At 40.5% G+C, this 18,421-nt stretch overlaps 1 long non-coding RNA gene across 3 annotated transcripts in view; it reads left to right on the top strand.

Annotated features, from left to right (window-relative positions):
* LOC112984575 (uncharacterized) overlaps nucleotides 1–18,421 on the top strand; it is a 118,048-nt gene that overhangs the window by 63,914 nt on the left and 35,713 nt on the right. For 2 of the 3 annotated variants that reach the window (XR_003259534.2, XR_010391205.1), the window contains exons 2-3: nucleotides 12,418–12,612; nucleotides 17,027–17,177. This is a non-coding gene — a long non-coding RNA (uncharacterized LOC112984575). The remainder of the gene's footprint in view (nucleotides 1–12,417; nucleotides 12,613–17,026; nucleotides 17,178–18,421) is intronic. The other variant, XR_010391204.1, reaches the window with a different exon arrangement.

The raw sequence follows: 18,421 nt of genomic DNA, 5'->3' as shown, positions 1-18,421 counted from the left end.
CTGGTGGCCTTTTGGGTGGGGGCTGACCACATTGATGACATCTTCTCTTTGCCCTTGCCCCTATCCAGACTCCTCCCTCCTCAATCCCCACCTTCTTCTAACCTGAGACTCTTTACACCTCCCAGTGCTACCTCCTCCTCTCCCTCAGGCCCTTGGCATTGCCTCCTCGCAGTCCCTGTCCTCATGTACAGTTCACAGTAATAGAGAAAACTCAGCAGCTTTTGCTTCTCTTCCCTACTCCACCTTTAATAGCTGTGTGTCTTGTTGGTGAAGAACACCTCACCAGCTAGGAACTGCGACCACAGACCATTCTGCATCTCAAATTTCTGTGGATATTATAGATGAAAAAATGACATTACAAATGGTTTTCAGGTTGCAAAGTCAAGCACTAAACAAGTAGGAAGTGCTAGAATTAAACATGCCTGCACAACCTTAATTTGGCCCCTTTGTGCATAAGTATTGTGATATAGTCTTTAATTACATGAACATAAACTATTTTTTCCACATCTAAATGCATAGATGTGCAAATTCTCAAGCAGTTGACTTGATTACAAGTATGCATAATATAAAAGTTCAATAGTCTATTGATATTTAGGCAGATTGCAGAAATTCCAGATATTCATTGCAGCAGCTGACTATATTAGGATACTATGCCAAGAGCTGAACAAATGAAATCAGATTACTCCAAATGACAAGAAACAAATAGGCAGAAAAAAAATAGTAGGGTCACAGGAAAAAACAGCATGGTGAATACTAGACAAACACATTTGGTTCAGCTGAAATAGGGCAAGAATTCTGAAAAAGCCCAGAAATAATATTTAATCTTTCCTCTAGTCTGGTAAAACAGACTAATCAGCACAGTGGCTACTTTCTATTTGATAACCCCAAAGACTAAACCATGAAAATCGAGTCAAAGGATGTGTTTGAAACACACAGAAAAAATTAGAGGCGACATCTTGGCCTGTAGGTCTTCTTCGGGCTGCAGAAAAAAATAGAAAAAGGTTAATTTCAAGGTTAGAACTAACCTTGTTCTATTTTTTTTCCTCAGAGCCCAAAGCAGAGCTCATGGCCAACATGTTGCCTCTAATATTCTTTGCTCTCTCAACTGTGGGTTTTGTATTAACCTTTTCTCTTAAATTTTGCAGTCAAAATGATAATGCATTGTGGATTTTGTTGCAGTGTTAAGAAGCTTGGCTTCATCTTCTTTTCATCACTGGTCAACCAGGCACAGAGGCTGGCAAATGTTGGTGGCAGTGTTACTTCTCCTTTGCACTCCACAGGGAATAAAACAGGATAAGAAGAAATCAGGGCTGAGCTGCACTGATAAGCCACCTCCGGACAGTAACAAAAGCAGAAAATGGCTTTATTCCTCATTGATGGTTTTTATGTCTGAAGAAAACACTTGGAGATACAGGAACGTTTTCTGTTACCGTCCCATAAATGGAGAGAGTTGTCTTCTGCTAGGTGCTAGGTATTATACCTATTATTGTTCGACTTCTCTCAGAGTTTGCTGGAGGAAAGTTCAAGACCACATCTCAGGACTTGGCCTGGCAAATTCCATACAGTGCATATATTATATAGATTATAGAATAAGACTGATTAAATCTTCAGTTCAGTTTGAAACAAATTAGCTTTTCCTTTCATATGTTCCCTTCCTCCTGCTTCTTTTGTGACTCTAATTCCTCAGTTCATTCTCTCCAGCTTGTCTTGCTCACCCTACTTCCAAAAGCAATCCCGTCGCTAAGAGTGGTCTTCTGGAAAAGCACTCTGCTTGCCTGAGAAATCATTGTGTACCAACTCCCCAGGCATCTGCCTGTCATTTTTGTATTGTCACCTAATTCTAAGTGGGTCTGTGTGTATCTAAGTGTGCTTGTTCTGGAGAACAGAGGGGCACCAGCTCAGCTGCTTGTGGAGGGGAGAAAGGGCTCTACTTTGTAGTTTTATAGGCAAAATGAAAGTGTGCAGTAGATTCTGCCTGCATTGTAATGTGGGACATGGGCGGAGGTGAAGAACAAAGAGATTTCAATTTGGGTAGGGAAGAAATTAGAAATACTGTATAGGAGTGAGAAGAATATTGCAGGTTAAAACTCTTTATGTGGTATATGAATGTAGTTTAAAAATAAACTCTGGCCCATGAAACTCATCTGCCCCTAGACTCACATTGAGACAAATTCTATTTATTCAATTTTCACTTAGTTCATAAAATGGTAAAACCTTCACTGAGTCAGTAGGTGAGACGATATCAGTTATCCTTCTGCTGCTCCAGGAGAGCTTCAAGCACTAGGAAAAAAAGAAATGTATGTGTGGTCTTCCTTTTCATTTCACACACTGACCTCCCCATATCCCACCTCACTGAAAATGCTGATATCCAGAGGAGGGTGTCACAGTTGAAGAGGAAGGTGCCACTGAACCTTTTCCATTGGCAAGACTGTCTCTATTATTTGCCGTGGCATTTTACAGCATGTCACGCTGTCCCTGCAGGATCACTTCAGCCAACACCACTCGTCTCTCGTGACACTGTGCTGTGCTGCATGTGTGAAATACATGTTCGGCATGCAGGTCTGAACTGGTCAGTTTGCTGCCTGCCTGACTTCTTCTTGCAGCATGGCATGGGATACCCAGTCTTGATGCCAAAGTACTGAACCGAGTCTTTTGCTAATTTTTCTGCTACATGAGAGAGTCAAGGAGAATTTCCTGTTGCAAATACTTCTCGTGGCTCACAGACTAGAGCGTACAAACATTGTCCACAGAAAAAGTCCTACAGGGCAAAGCTGTCAAAAGCAGTGTCACTGCCCTGTCAGTAGCAGAGCCATGTATGCAAATGCCAAGAGCGTAGCTGGGCCTGTGCGCTACTAGAGCGTTTTATCTGGTGCAGTTCAAGCCAGGAAGAAAAATGATGAAGGTCAAGAAAAGGACATTAAATCTTGCTACCTAGCAATGTTCCTATCTTGTATAGAAAGATTTCATGGCTGTCCTTATGAAGCCTTACAGCTCTGTGCTATTTTGGAATGTGATGTGTGGGGAAGAGCAGCATAAATCAGCTAACGGTAATCCACCAGCAAATGGATTTTTCTTTGTATGGTGGCAAAGCAAAAGTAGTTCTGGGAATCACAGATATTAAACTGTGTGAGAGAAGAGTCAGGTCCAGGGCATTGACTCAGAGCTAGATCAGATCCATCAGCTGTCTGTCAGACTTGGATCTTACGGCTTGCCCATGGATCCAGAATTTAATCATGCATATCCAAAAGTTGACATATGACCTTTTCTATATATTGCAGCAGAAAACCTGTTTTATTACTGTTTTAAGACAACAGTTTGCACAGATTTTTTAACCACCTGAGAATGACATTTGTACAGGATTAACGGGTGCAATGAAATACAGCCCCAGCTCCAAAACTCAGTTAAGAGTGCACCATAAATGAGATGTGACAAAATAAAATGTGAGAAATTAAAAAGATGAAGACAGGGGGCTATTAATTAACTTAGCTTCAACTTCATCGCTCCTTAGTTCCCTTAGATCTGACAGCACTAGGTTCCTCTCGCGTGTATGGCAGTGGGCTGCAGCCGTGACACTGTCCGCGGTGTATGCGTCATGCGACTAGCACGAGTCGCTGCAGCCCAGAGCTAGACCGGGCGGTTCCACCATCACCTAGCAGTGGCTGTTTGGAATACGCTCCTCCAAGAAGCATGCATTTAGCTACAAGTATACAGCTTCTACTGTTTCTATTTGTACACCGGTCTGTTGACAAGAAGGGCACTGTGATTAATTATTTTCCTCCATGGAAATAATTTTTGAAACATTTATTTTTGAGAGCAGGAAACCAAGTGGCCTTGGTTTCAGTCTCATTTGGATGAGGACAAGTCAAGGGCTACACACTGATTAGCTCTTCTGTCAAATGATACTAGCTGTGCACTCACAAAGAATTAGTTGTATTCCTTTTCAAGCCTTGTATTAAGCTGCAGCATATATGGCATCAGTCCCCTATCCCTCTATCACAAAACTCCAATGAATGTTCTCAGTATTATTTTTTCTGAAGAAAGCAGTAACTGATTTCTATCCCAATCATATCACGGTGCAAGTGCCTTAAAGCTGATGTGAAGGGTTGCCTAGCAACAGCACTAAGCCTGCTGGGATCATCCTGCTACTGATTTTTGTGGTGATATTTTGGGTCCCAAGGATGCTTTGTAACAGCGAATGACACAGTCTTAATCCTGTTTTCTTACCTCAGAATTTAATTAGTGCTTTTACTGGTATAAGAATTTCTTCTTTCCAAAATGTCTAACTATTTTGTCAGCTTTCTCAGGGGATTTGAGAGCAACACTTAGCAATGGGATCATGAAAATAACCATGAGTTTCAAACAAACAGTGTTGGGGCTCTTGGCCCCAACGCTCTTGGCTCCTCATAAATCCCCACAAAAGTCCCTATTTCCAATAAGACCGTTGCCAAGTGTGACTTCTGAATTTGCAGAACAAGAACAATTACAGGCAATCTCTGCTGGTGACTTCTAGAAAGGCTGTATATCAACCACCGTGCATAATAGCTGTGTTCTGCATTTACTAGTTAAAGGGAAAGCTGTTAAAGAATTATCCTGATTCACAGTATGCAAAAAACAAACAAACAAACAAAATTGAACTAATCAGACAGTAAACAATGCAATTATTTGAAAGAGGAAGAGCGACACATTAGTAAGCATTTCAGACTCAGGCGTTTGCTCTAAGGACAACTGATTTCAATTATAATGGTTTTATCAATACTACTACACAGTGACAACAGTGTTACAGTGGGCATAAGGCCTATGAACTGCATATTCACATACAAATGGATTTACCTTAAATCTAGACTGAAGGCAAGGACAGAAATAATTTGTCTCTTATAAGAAAGTAGAATATTATTTTTGGGCTAAGAAGTTGTGTACTCATGTCCCATGCTGCCCCAGCCCTCATGCAATGCCATCTCAAAGATACTGGTACCCTATTGAAAAGCCATCACTGAGATGAGGAGTTGACTTTATTCCTCTTTCTTTCTGGTGGACCGAATAGAAAAGTCATAGCTGTTGAGCCAATAAACATTTTTCTGCTATGAATACTTCAGTGCAAAACATTGACAAAAATCTTGGTACTCTCAGCTCCCAAGGCCAACACAATAAGGAAATACAGCCCAACAAAATCAAAGGGACGCAGGCAGGAAGAGAGTGCAAGTAATCAGTAAGATGTGCAATAGGTCCTAGTACTGTGTCTTATTTTGTGCTTGAGCAAAGTTTTAGGCCATCCGTACTGCTGCATCCTTTAGTGACTGTTCATGTGAGAGGCAGCCTTGTTTCAAAAGCCAAGAGGCTTGGGTTTTTTTTTTTTGGGGGGGGGGTGAGGGTTTAGGATCTGTCAGTGTGCATCTCTTTCATCAACTGGGGTTTTTAAGCCCTTGTAACTGCCAGCAGGTACTTGAATATGTGCACGGACAGGGCCTGAGAGCTTGGCATGGTGTCCGAGAAGAGCAGCAGTGACAGGATTCAGGATTCTTGCTTGAGCTTCAGCACTGTGGGCCAAATGTAAAGTTCATTTCACGTTACTTTGTGCGACTCGGTCAGAGGCTACCTGGGTGGCTACCATGCTCCTGACCCAAGACTATGGCTAGGGAGAAATGGTTGCCAGGATGTCCTTCTATAAACTGCTGTCAGACTGTATAATTTAAAGTGTATTCCGACCCCAAAAGATCTAGCCAAGATTTGCTTTATGATAGCAGTGCTGTAAGTACTGTTTGATGGGAAGTGCAGTGAGATTCTCCACTAATCCCACATGAGAACCAAGACTTCCCACAGAAAATGACTGTCATCCATGGCCATAAACCTTAGACACTTTGAGACATCTCTGGGATCTCCAAAGCTCTCTACAGACCTTCCTCAGGAGGCCTGCTCCCCTCAGATCCTGAAAATCATGGCGGGTTTTACTTTCTGTATTCAAATGTGGCTCGTACACACACAGTTACGGAAGCGTATACCTAGCTTTAGCGAAGGCAGGCATCTCCCAAGTTGCAACCTGCAGCCCAAATGAATTGACTGGCGCTGTTCCTTCTGTTTTTATAACAGAGGAAGCTCTTTTTAACAAATCAATTCCTAACAGAACAAGCTGTTTGACAATTATGACTTTGAACAAATATTTCCAGCCACGCGCAAAACACCGTGGCAAAAAAAGCAAACTTTCAATAAACAGAAAATAGATGATTGTTCCAAAATGACAGCTTTCGTGCTGTTTATCCCAAAGGATCCTTAGAGCTTATGTAGTACGAAATAAATTTGCCACTGGTTAAAAATGTAAATTCTTTAAATATATAAAAGACTAATGAAAAGGCTTCTAACATTTCCCTTTTCCTGATTCCCACTTTTCTCTTTTTATCTTCCCAGAAGAAGACTCTGATTATAATTACAGTGGAGACTAAAATGTATGCTTGATTTTTTGTTAAAAAGAATTATTTGGAAAGTAAAATGGGCTCTAGTGTGTGTCTGTGTGAGTGTGCATGTGTGTGTGTGTGTGCTTCTACACATGCATGCATGTGATATGAATTGTTTTATAGCTTTTAGAGGATTTTTTTTTTTAATGCACCAAATGCATTTGTTATTTAAATGGATCTAATTTGTAGAAAGCACACAAAAGAAAGAGGCTGCCTGGGGAAATGAGAGAAAGGCTGCTCTCAGAGTCCGTCACCTCTCAATGCTTTCAAGATGCACAGTAATGTAAAACACAGGGACTGACTCTGCCTTCCTGGTGAAGTGGTGAGGACTGCAGGATCAGTGCCACGGGCTGTCACTTGCTGCTGGTGATTAGCACGAGCTTGCTGCTGTCGCTGCAGGGTCAGCTGTTGTCAGGTCAGAGTCTGCTACAACCAGTGCTCAGTCTCCCCTGCCCTTGGGGCACAGCGTGCAAGCTCAGGTCGGAGGCAACGCCGCAGAGCACAAAGCTCAGCCTTGCAACGGGAGCAAGTATTTGCTAGCTAAACAGCCTGATTTCAGAGACTGTGTTTATTACAGTAGGATGTCCAATTTAGTGGGAGTGAGAAACTACTAGTGCTGGTGTAGACAACAGTTCATCTGGGTGGGAGCTGCATGAAAAAAAATGCAGTTCTGATCTCTCACCTGTCTGTCCTCTATATCCAAAGCTAAACAAGACTAACTCCCCACTTCACAAAGTGTCCACTCCTGCACAAAGTGAGCATACAAGTGGGGATTTTCTGAGTAATGGGTTAGGTGTAAAAGCACACGGTGCTCTGTCCCTAACAATTATTCTTTTCTTTCTGTAGAAAGAATTCTTTTCCTTTCTGTAGAAGTGTCGGCAGCGCGGTTGCTCTGAGCAGGCTGCCCGGCTCCCTGGACAGGGAGCTACTGCACACACGCAAGGCAAGCGTGCAACGCACCAGCAGCGAGCCCACCAGCACGCTCACTGATGGAGTAGTAGGTGCAACGTGCTGGGCTTACTGCCCACATGCCACAGGGTCAGACACACGCAGGAAGCGCAGCTGCACCAGAACGCAGCCACCCATGCCGGCTTTGGGCAGAAGTCTGGCACAGCCAGCACACATCAGCCTCACTTACGCATTAGGCAGTGAACATGCACATAGCTCTGCCTGGGATCCTGTCCACCACGGCAAAGCCCATGTTCTAGTGATATGACAGACTCGGCCAGGTACGCACTAAGATTATGCCTGCATCCACCACCACAAGTTATTGTGCTCTTTAGATGTACGACTACTAGAAATCCACTGCACTGGTCATGGGATTGGAGAGAGAAGATCTGAGAAGATTTGGCCCCTATTCCCATCACTCCCATTCACTTGCTCTACTGCTGTGTAAATAACAGTTTACATCTCATTCTTCCTTGAGAAAATAAAAACATCCTTCTCGCATACCAAGCCTCTCTTCTCATGGTTAATCAAGTCACATTCTCTTGGAATGTACCTCAGGAAAGTCACGGAAACAACTACTATTCTTTTTTTGATTTTCTTTTTCGGGTCACAGTGGCTGCGGCTTGGTGAAATGCTGTTTGGTAGCCTCATGCTGTGGGTATATTGTGCAACTGGGGTGCCATGCAGCAGTCTGAAGACTTTTGGGTATTGAATCATTTGAGGTAAAGCACAGCAAAGAGGGTGAGCTGTGTCCAAACTCTGTCTGGAGTGGCTTCGGGGCAGAACTCTCCTATGGCCTGTGCCCGTGTCTCCTTTTAGGTGACACTATTAGTTCATAACAGAGAGGACCCCAGGAATAAACTAGCAAGCATGTAGTATTGACAGTCAGAACTAGGGACTAGGGCAAGACCTTATTCTTGAAACTTTGTTTTCTACTTGAAAGCAGACTGCTAAATGTGGCCGTTGTGTGAGTGTGGAGAATTAGGAGGAAGGGTTTCCTTTGGGATTCTAACAATGGAGGAATTCCACTTTATGACGTTGTAGGTACAGACAATGACTAGTTACACTGGTCTGTAGTGCAATAGCTGTAGCCACACTGAACTCACAGTGTAAATACAGAGCCCTCCCATGTTCTTGCGCCCGCCCTTCTTCATAATTACTCCCTATTCATATAAACAAAGGCTAATGATGGGAGGAAACTGGTTATTATCCTTTTCATTTCATAATTAATGCTTTCAACTATCTTCATCAGTAGGTGTCTATAGTGAGATTTCTTATACCTTGTTTTGCCCATGAGCAGAAAGAAGATACCCAATTAGATAAATTACTATTCTGCTCCAGTATGGACAGCCCTGCAGTTATAGATACGGTTAGTTTGAATGCACAGCCAGTAGCTGAATCATATGTCAGAAATTTTCAATTCATTTATGGATGCCCACCTGTGCAGATACCATAACTCAGAGAGCTGGAAAGAGAGCCAGGGTCCAGAGATACCTTTATTATGGAGGGATTCAATTTGACTTTAAGGTTAGCAGCTTAGGTCCTTCTCTACCTTTTAGTGAAATCAGCCTAATGAGAACATTATAGTTTTTCATAATGATATGTCTTGCAAAAATTTTTTGTCTTTCATTATCCTTTTCTAAACTGTTACTAGTTTTTTGCAGTTAACCTTCCTTTAGTGTTGACTGAGAGCAAAGTATGAAAGGAACTCAAACATTCAAATGGCTTTTAATTCAAGTTTGATGTGTGCTTTATATTAACATTAGAAATTCTTCACCTCTTATCACTTCCTCATGTGTGGACTTTGACTGACTTGGTTGTATAAATGTCTCTGAGCATGCTGTTCACATTGAATCTGTGAGGCCATAAATCTACCAAGTAAACTAACGCCTCAGTCACATACTGCCCAAGGAGTCCACCAGAGAATAAACAAAATGCTTGCAAATCCAAAACCACAATCACATTTCATTACTTGATATGACTGAACTAACGATGAGGGAATTTGAAAAAAGAGTAAATTAATTTTGAACAGAACTAGACCAGTTGTTGCCCTGTCCACCTTCATATACATATATGCATATATACACATACACACACACTCACACACCCCTCTTCTGTATTAGAACCAAATTACAGACATTGAGGACCAATTTTTTTTTTAATTTATGTAAAGAACAAGAACGAAAGGTTATTCATTGGGACAGATATCCCCATTCTCCTACTGCTAATAGTATTATGTAGATTACATGGATTGAAACAGCTGGTAAATTGGCTCTATCGCAAAGATAATGACAATTCTAGTGATGTTATTTCCAAAGAGTTTATATTTCATGGTTGGATTGCCTGATGCCATAAAAAGATTCAGGAGTTTCCCATGACTGGAAATTTTTTAATTCCTTTCTTGCATGTGGGTTTTCTTATGTCATGTAAGGTGGTAATGCAGCTTTTCTCTCTGTGAGAAAATAGATTAAATGCCATAAATACAGAATCAGTAATAGGGTTGTTTTTCTCCACCTGGCTACTTATTTTCAGGAACCTTATAGGAATCAAATCTGCTTGAACTTCTCTAAGTACAGAGATTACTGAGGGCATGAAGGGAACACAAGTTTAGTAACCTTGTGAGATACATTTCCTTAGGAATCAAAGATGAAAATAAGTTGTCTAATGTTTTTAGATAAACCCCTGGCTGGGGAACTTTGGAAGCTACAACTTTGCAGGCTTGGCTCTGGGCTCTGCTGGGAGCAGCTGATGCAGTATTTCTCATGCTCTTTCTCCTCTTCCCACATCTCATTGTTTCTGTGACAAAATAAAAGAACCAGAAGTCTATTTATATAGGAGGTTGTTCTAGCTAACTACATCCATCATCTTCTGAAGATACGATATGTGGGTGAACCTTTCCTCTTCATTGCAAACCAGGCTGTATTTTGCAAATACAATTTGCAATTCAGTTGAGTAGAGAACAAAAAAACCCTGGCTGTATTCATCAGCATGCTACCATCGGCTGCACACAAAATACTTAAAAGATTATAAATTGCCTGACTTGCCCCTGCAGTTTTTAGTGCGGATTCACACAAGGGATGCAGAAGGAAGTTTGCAGCCTGCCACTGCTTGGAAATCTCTGCACGATAGATTTGTCCAAATTATTTTTGTTGAAAGCATCTATAAATAGCTTGCATAACTACTCAAGTGTGTTAAGGAATTATTGGAAGTTTTGCCTGATTAGAAGAAATAAGAAGCAAAATCTCTGAGAAGGGAGCTCAGGATTTTGCATAATAATAAAGAGCAGTTATTGAAGGCTATGGTCCTATTCATGTGCTCAAAACTAAGCACATACTCAAGTGTTTTGCTCAGCTGGAAACAGTTTGTCTCTGAAATAATGTCGGTCCTTATTTCTCAGTATGAAAATGGTCACAAAATGTTTCATCTCACACAATGTGCGATGTTAGACCAGAACTTTTTGTTTCTATCAAATAATTTGTTCACCAGTATTCTAACAAAAGACTAGTTTATTCAGTGCATTTGGAGTCCCTTCCTTCTTTTTCATATCCAAGATCTGGAAGCAATTTCTTAGTATTGTCTGGAGAAAAAAAGTAAAGGCAATTGTATGCTACAGAACGGGTTGCAGCATGCTTAGAGCAAGAGATTCATCAAATTATAGCTTGCAGGTTTTGTACACTTCCATGCCTGATGTCCGAGTGAGCATATCAGGATTTTGTGTAGCGCTACAGAGGCAGCTACTCCTGTTCAGCCATCAAATAAAAGATGCGACTAAACATTAGTTGGTACTGTTTTTTGAAGGGCAAAGGGATAGTGGTGGGGAGCATCCCTCTTGTTGAAGGTAAATATAGATCCTTTATAACTGTTGCAAGTTACAATGAATGACAGCTTCATTGGAAATGATTTTCATGTTCAGGTTGAATGCTGAGGAATGCTTTAAGTTTCTTTTGGAGCATGGAAATCAGAGCAGTTGCTTTGCTCAAGTGAGCCATGTACATCCTCACAATGCTCTCTCGTATGGATTCATTTTGAAAATATATTTGCATCTCCTCTCTTTTGTGTAGCTAGCAGCAGGCTTTCCTTGGGGCAGTTTGATTCAGACTGTATTGTATACCCAAGTAACTACAGGCTGGATATAAAGCCCAGGGAAAACATTCCCCTTACTCTGATTTCAATGCACTTCATTTCAGGTCTTGAGAGTCTAAGTGTACGCACTCGGGTGGCTTACAGGTGAGGCAAGAAGGATGTGTACTTCACACCTGCTTGCTTACTATGACAATAGATGTGTTTGCTCTTATTAATCTTCTAGTTTAGCACAGCAAAGCCCTTTATACCACATATAAGTCATCAATCTGGTGAGGTGCTGGCTGAAATATTTCACTGAACTGTGAGCAATTGCTGAATCTACTCTGAAAGAAATGCGAGTGTACTGCTCTCTTCAGTTAATTCCCACTGTACGTGATATTTAGAATCTGAGCATTTGTTCTAATGGGTTTGCAATAGGGCAGCAGGTCTGCAAAGCTCAGATCTCTGCTTTCTTCTAAATAAGAGCCACTGTAGCTGGCTGATTGGTCATTTGGTGCACACGTACTTAGACATGGACTCACGGCTGGGTTTTAAAAACCTCCTACAGTTTCTTTACAACCAACACAGAATTGATAGCCCCTTACGTTCCTCTTTCTCATCTAACAGCTATGGCTGGTTCAGTCGTCTCAGTGGTATTGCAGGATGAGATTTCAAACACCAGTCTAAGATAAAAAGATTATGAGTCTTACTACTTCTTTTCACAAAAATTCCCCCCCCCATTTCTTTTTTTAAAATTCTCTTTTACTGCTAAGTCAGTGTGATAGTAGGAGCGTCTATCATCTGGTATAGTGAGCTGCTTTTCTTTTTGTAAATTGTACTGTTTTTTTTAGTAAGGTGGCTACCTACTTAAGTAGCTTCAGTAATTACAGCTTTGCATTCATATACCACAAAAACTACAAGAAACTTTCTTTGTTAAAAAAGTTTCTGGGAAAATTCACAGACTGTCTTCACCTCCGTGAATGAAGACCCACAGGAAGAGCCAATCGGGTGCCCACTGAAGTCAACGAACGGTACTGGTGGCCTTCGATGGACATTTGATAAGACCAGCAATGGCAGAGCTTTGGCTGCGAAGGTGGAGAGATACTGGCTCCAACACTGCAGGAAGATGCCATACTGTCATGTGCTATGGACGAAGGTGGGTGAAAGAAGGCTATCTTTTTTCATATGGCCAAAGATGTTCCAAACAACAGAGTTAATCTAAGCTAATCACGAATGTACACTGAAGAGCATCAATGACTGTCCATTGTTTAGCTATGACCAATACAAATTCTTTCAAAGAAATCTGACCAGCTTGACTGACCTATCAAGGAAGAACTCTCACCCCTTGCCTGTCTCAAGGCCAGAGGTCAAGGGCTCACCTTCTCAGCCTCCAGAAGTTAGCACTCCAGACAGCTTCACCTGGCGTCTAACACTTGCCCATAGAGAATGCTCCAGCAGCTTATGTGCCTGAAGACTAACATCCCATGCAGAAAAAGTGCTTCCCCCTGTTCCCAAATGCCATGTCTGGCAGGTGTGGCTGCTTAGTTTGAGTCTGAATAATATGTGATGTTATTCAGTATCTTAAACAGCACATACTAAACATGTTATATTGATGTGTATATGAAACATTTTATTTCAGAGCAGCAGGTTATGGCTCTCTTCACTAGTAAGCCCTGTAGAATGGATGTTCAAGGATGCTGCACAGAAGTCAGCAATTTCCTTCAACCAGACAGTCAAGCTGCTTCCAGTCACTTGAGAGCTGAATATCTGTTACTTAGCAACTGGGGAGGCAATTTGGGAGCATATACCGTACTTGCCACTCTTCTTGCAAACCTGTCACAGGCCCAGCTACTCTGTGCAAGTAATCCTTTCCACAAAGGCAGAAGACTAATGCAAGAAGATTATACATTTCCAGAAATAAACTTTACTTCAAGTGTTCTTTAAACTATAGCTAGAGAATGTTTAGTATATAATTTTCTCAGCATCCATTGGACATTTAATACCACAAAAGATCAGTCAAAGTCTGTTTCTAGGTCAGATACCCAGCTTGGGTAAAACATTTAAGTACAAGTGAATCCTTCTCTTGATCAAAAGTAAGGCTGCTTGCTTTTACATTTCTGATAGACCACATGTCTGCGTGAGGGTTTTGCTCTGTTTGAGAAACCAAGAATAATCTCAAAAACCATCACGTTGTTCATATATAGACACACACACCTGTGTGTATATACATACACACATTATATAATATTATCTCCATGTTAGAGACCAATGGGTTTAGTTTAAAGATTGGCTTACTTTGCCTCATTCTTGTCAGATACAACAGGTTGTGAGTAACTTGTGTTATTTGCTGTATTTAAGCTTTTGGTGTTTGATTGCTGGTTTCCTTCATTCTGGGTCTTACATATTTCAATTTGCACCTTCTCAGTCCTCCACTCATCATTTCTAGCGATGACTTTCAAGTTGCAATTGAAGATCTTTTCAGCATTATCACGACTTTGACTAACTGGTTTAGTTTTGTTCTTGCAAAAAGGTCACCTGTTTTTACTTTGCTTTCTATGATTTTGACCTGTTCTCTTGGGAAGAGGCACCATAGATGTTAATAAATCATTCACATGTTCTTTTCCAATAATGATGTCAGCTATAAGGTTTGTTTTCTACTTTCCTCTTTTCTGGTTTTCATGACAATAATTGTGCCAAAAGCAAAGTATACTTATTTTTCTTGGCATTTTTAGATGACACTTTTGAAGCTGTCCTAAAATTCAGAAAGACAGAATGTTTCTATACAGGGAGAGGAGATTTAAACTTGTTGAACGTGTTAACCAGATTAAAAAAAAAAAAAAAAGAAGAAAAAAAATGGCTTTGTCATCAATGAACAACTCAGTTTCAGCTCAGTTTCTAGCAGTTCTGTGATTCCTCATACTAACAGCTACCTTCTAAGAGACTAACAGTTTGGCACATTCAGACTTTTTATCGTTGACTTGATAGGCAGCATAATTCACAACGTTTCTTTTCCAAGTAGGACAGCCAGGTTTCAATACTCACTCCCTTCCACCTCCTATATCATCATATACTTGGACAGAGATATTTCAGTTCTCTTTATATAGAGAGAAAAAGTGTAGTGAAATAAGCAGTGAAGGTAAAGAGTAGGAAAAAAAATCCAAAGCATCTGCTCAAATATTTCTTGACTATTAACGATAGATTTAGTAATACATCCTACTGCTAGAAAAGGTTGCCTAACAAGCAAGTTTACTTTGCAGATAAGAATTTACAGCATTCAGATATGGGTGCATTACAAAAGTACTTCAGGTGAGGGGAATGGCCATGATGACACAGAGGAGAACTCCTGTGTAGGCTGTCCTTCGGCGAAGAGAAGACCTGGAAAAGTACAGAGCCAATCCCAATGACTTTCATGGTTTTATTTTTTTCCTGACTCCATTTCTATTCCTGTAAAACTATTGCAACTAAAGCTTCAGTTACACAGACAGGAAAGTTCTTTTGCCTTATCATTAGTTGCTCATTTGCAGCCAAAAAAGCACTAGATTTAGTAGCATACCTAAGTAATGTGTGTATGAGACCATATTTGCAGCTGCCCCCTGAAGACTACTGCTGCTGTTTATATTTTGTGGTTTCAAGATTTGATGTATAGGTTACAGGTAGAGATGAATCAATAAAGCTATAGACTATGAAGAAAGTAGTGCAAGATAAAAAGCAAACATTGTGTAAAAATGGCTTGCTTTGTTACTGCAGTCTTTGGAAATGGATCCTTGGATTTTTTGGGAAAGGAATCTTTCCAACTACAAACGCACTGGTAACACTGAGGTGAAGTGAGAGGAAATACAGGATTAGAAAATTAATTTCTCTTAGTTTTTCTGATGTCACCTTGAATCTTCCTGCATAAGTCCTTAAAGTTTGTCTAGCATGTAAACGAATTGGATGGATGATAGTTCACCATCAGTAATGCTTTGAGTCTTCTAAACACATTATTAACAGTTAATGATTTCTAATTATGGTTTCTGCAGCAATTAAATTATTGGCTTCTTTTCAAGTACTAAATCAGGATTTTTGCTACTCTTTTCCATGCAACTGACACACATTTGGCACATTACGTAGCCTGAATATTGCAGTGGTAGTAACAGAGTCATTTATACATACAGAATGGCTCTTGGTGGATCCTGTAGTGGAGTTGGGATGTATTGATGAAATGAAAGTATTTGTTGCTGGAAAATGATCAGTGTTAGCTTTCTCTAAGGCCTGCCAGGTCACTTAATATAAAGTCAATTGCAATTTGACATCTCAATGATTTGAAGAAAAAAACCAAAATCAATACTGTAAATAGCAAAGAAATCACATTATTGGAAAATGACTTTGAAGTGCTATGAATGTTCTTTCCTATAATATAATTAGATTGTGAAATATAGCCACAATCATATTACCTTACACTGTAAAGTTGCAACAGACTAATCAGCGAAGCTAATTGGAATAGCTTAGCAAGGGAAGTAATAAATACATTATCATTTGGGACCTTTAAATCGGCCTGGCCATCTTTCTGAAATAAATGCACACTACAAGTTATTGGACTCATTGCAACAGTCACCGTATGAAATACCTGGTTTGTGGCAGGCAGAGGTCACACTGGATGGTTGTAACAGTCTTTTTATGGGAAGCTAGTAGAAGTTTTACTGTAAGATGGAAAGAAACCCCTCAAGTATTGCCAGTGAAGACCAGGCAGGTCATTGCTTACACAGTAGAACAGTCCTGATGCTATCTCAGGGTAACACACCAAAGGTTTCTGCAGGAAGCTGTATATTAAACATCAGTATGAAGGAGAAGGTGTTAGAGACAGAACTGGTGGCACTGTAGGTCAATATGCTGGCTGGTACCAACTCAAACTCCTAATTACTTGAGGTTGTAAGACAAATGAGCTCTCATTGAGTAAACATCCTTTCACGTAAGCAAAACGTTCTGCCACGTATCATCTTGGGAAGGGCATTGGCTAAGCATCTTTTGGTATCAGTTCATTTTCAACAGCTGCCTAGTGTGCAAAGATATGGAGATACCAAAACAGACCAACATGAGAGCTTAAAGGCTTGATTCTCAGGTGGTACAAATAGTCGCAGGGAACTATTGTCTTCAGCAGCTTGAACTTTATAGATTGGTCTAAATCCTGGGCTTCAGATGCACCTTCAGGGCACCTTATCTATCACACGAAAGAAATTTCTATTGGGCAAGTTGAAGCAAAAATAAGATAAGAATCTAGATTTTACCACGATGAGTGGTAAATGAACTATTTTTTTCCCCCCCAAGTTCTCACAAAAGATTTTGGAAAAGGAAGAAGGGTGGCTACAATCCGCACCCTTATCAAGAGGAGCAGCTCTAATTTGAAGTGTTAACAATGTAGAAATGCTTTACCAAAAAAAGTATTTATACTCTGGAGGAGCACACACTGTACTATCTATGCTTGCCAACCTCTCACTGATAAGAGCTGTGTGAACTTTTTATCCAAAAATACAAATAACTGGGAACATGCAATAAAAATTATGCTAAATGCTTGCTCTCTGTACTGGTTTCAGGCATTCAGGACCAGATCTGCATGGAAGAGTGCACAGGCTCTTCCTAGCACGCTGACCCTGGGATACTTCAGCATGCACTGAGATGTGACTGGATGCACAGCAGATGTTAACCCCAAACGGGAATTGGCAGTATCAAATCTTGAGGAAACAGGTATTAAGCCTTTATTTTATTAAAAAAAGGAGAAGAGAAGTTTCTGTCCTGGCACCATTAAAGGGAAAGAAAATGAATTCGTTGTAGGAAATGACTGCATTTCTATCTAGCACATATATGGCCACATATATGTCTGTCTACTTTTTTAACATATGTCCATACATACACATGTATATCTTATATATATAATTAATATATGATCTCCTCTTGAACTAAAGATGCTGCAGTTTATAGTCCCCAGCCTTTTCTAGAGCTCTGGTCCAAGCAGTGAAAGTCCCCAAGCCCAGTGCAAACCTAGCTCTCCATGGAAAAGTTTTGTTCTGTTTGTATAGTGTTATCCACGAAAGGCTCTTGGTCTATGGCTGTGATTGGACTCCTGACCTTATTATAACACAAAATGTAACAATAAGCAAAAGCAACATGTCAGTCCACATGAAACTGAGTTTAAATTCTCACAAGAAATCGCTAACTAACTGCAGTGGGCTGAGGCCAGCATTTGTAGTTTAACCTGTGTTCAGGAGAGCTCTCACTTGCAAACATTTCACAATTCACTGCAGATACAAAATGATACTTAGCCCAGAAGCATGATCTCACCATTCTGCTTTAAGAATACTGCTAGATTAAGAAGGAATATTTTCATGAAATCTCTTAAGTAGATTTTCATGAAGTCACAGGAATAAATTTATCCCAGAAACTTTCTGTGGAAAGCCTTTCTTGACTGCTCATCACTCAAATTTCCTTTTAGGAGAATCGCTGATCAGGATTTAGAGGGTTATCCAAATGCATACATATATGAGCACACCGCTAGCACAGCAAGTGAATCCATCGCTTAAAGGACAAAGTATCTCCCTCCAGTAGGGACAAGGGATCCTACCTGGATGCATTTGGACCCCTAACTTCAGGCAGGTTTACACATACTGGAAATAATGTAGATGGAGTTGAAGTAGCTTGCAGAGGCTCAAGAATCAGGTAAGGTTACAAAACCCATACAAGAAGCTAGATAAAATCTTGGCTTGTGTCCTAAACACCTGAAACTCACAACTGAGGTACTTCCCTTAAAAGAATTTCAGTGGCAACCACTGCCCAGTTGCATCAGGCCCTTTAAATAGGGTCTTCTAGAGTAAAGATGATCTAGAAAGAGACAAGAAAGAAATTTTGTAAACTCACAAATACTGATTTAAGGAGTAAGCCAGATGGACCTTGGCGTAGACCTGATTTACTGTTCTATAGAATGAAGGTAGGGA

Source organism: Dromaius novaehollandiae, chromosome 12, assembly GCF_036370855.1.
Source record: "Dromaius novaehollandiae isolate bDroNov1 chromosome 12, bDroNov1.hap1, whole genome shotgun sequence".
Taxonomy (NCBI): Eukaryota; Metazoa; Chordata; class Aves; order Casuariiformes; family Dromaiidae; genus Dromaius; species Dromaius novaehollandiae.
This window is presented reverse-complemented; position numbering and strand designations above follow the sequence as displayed.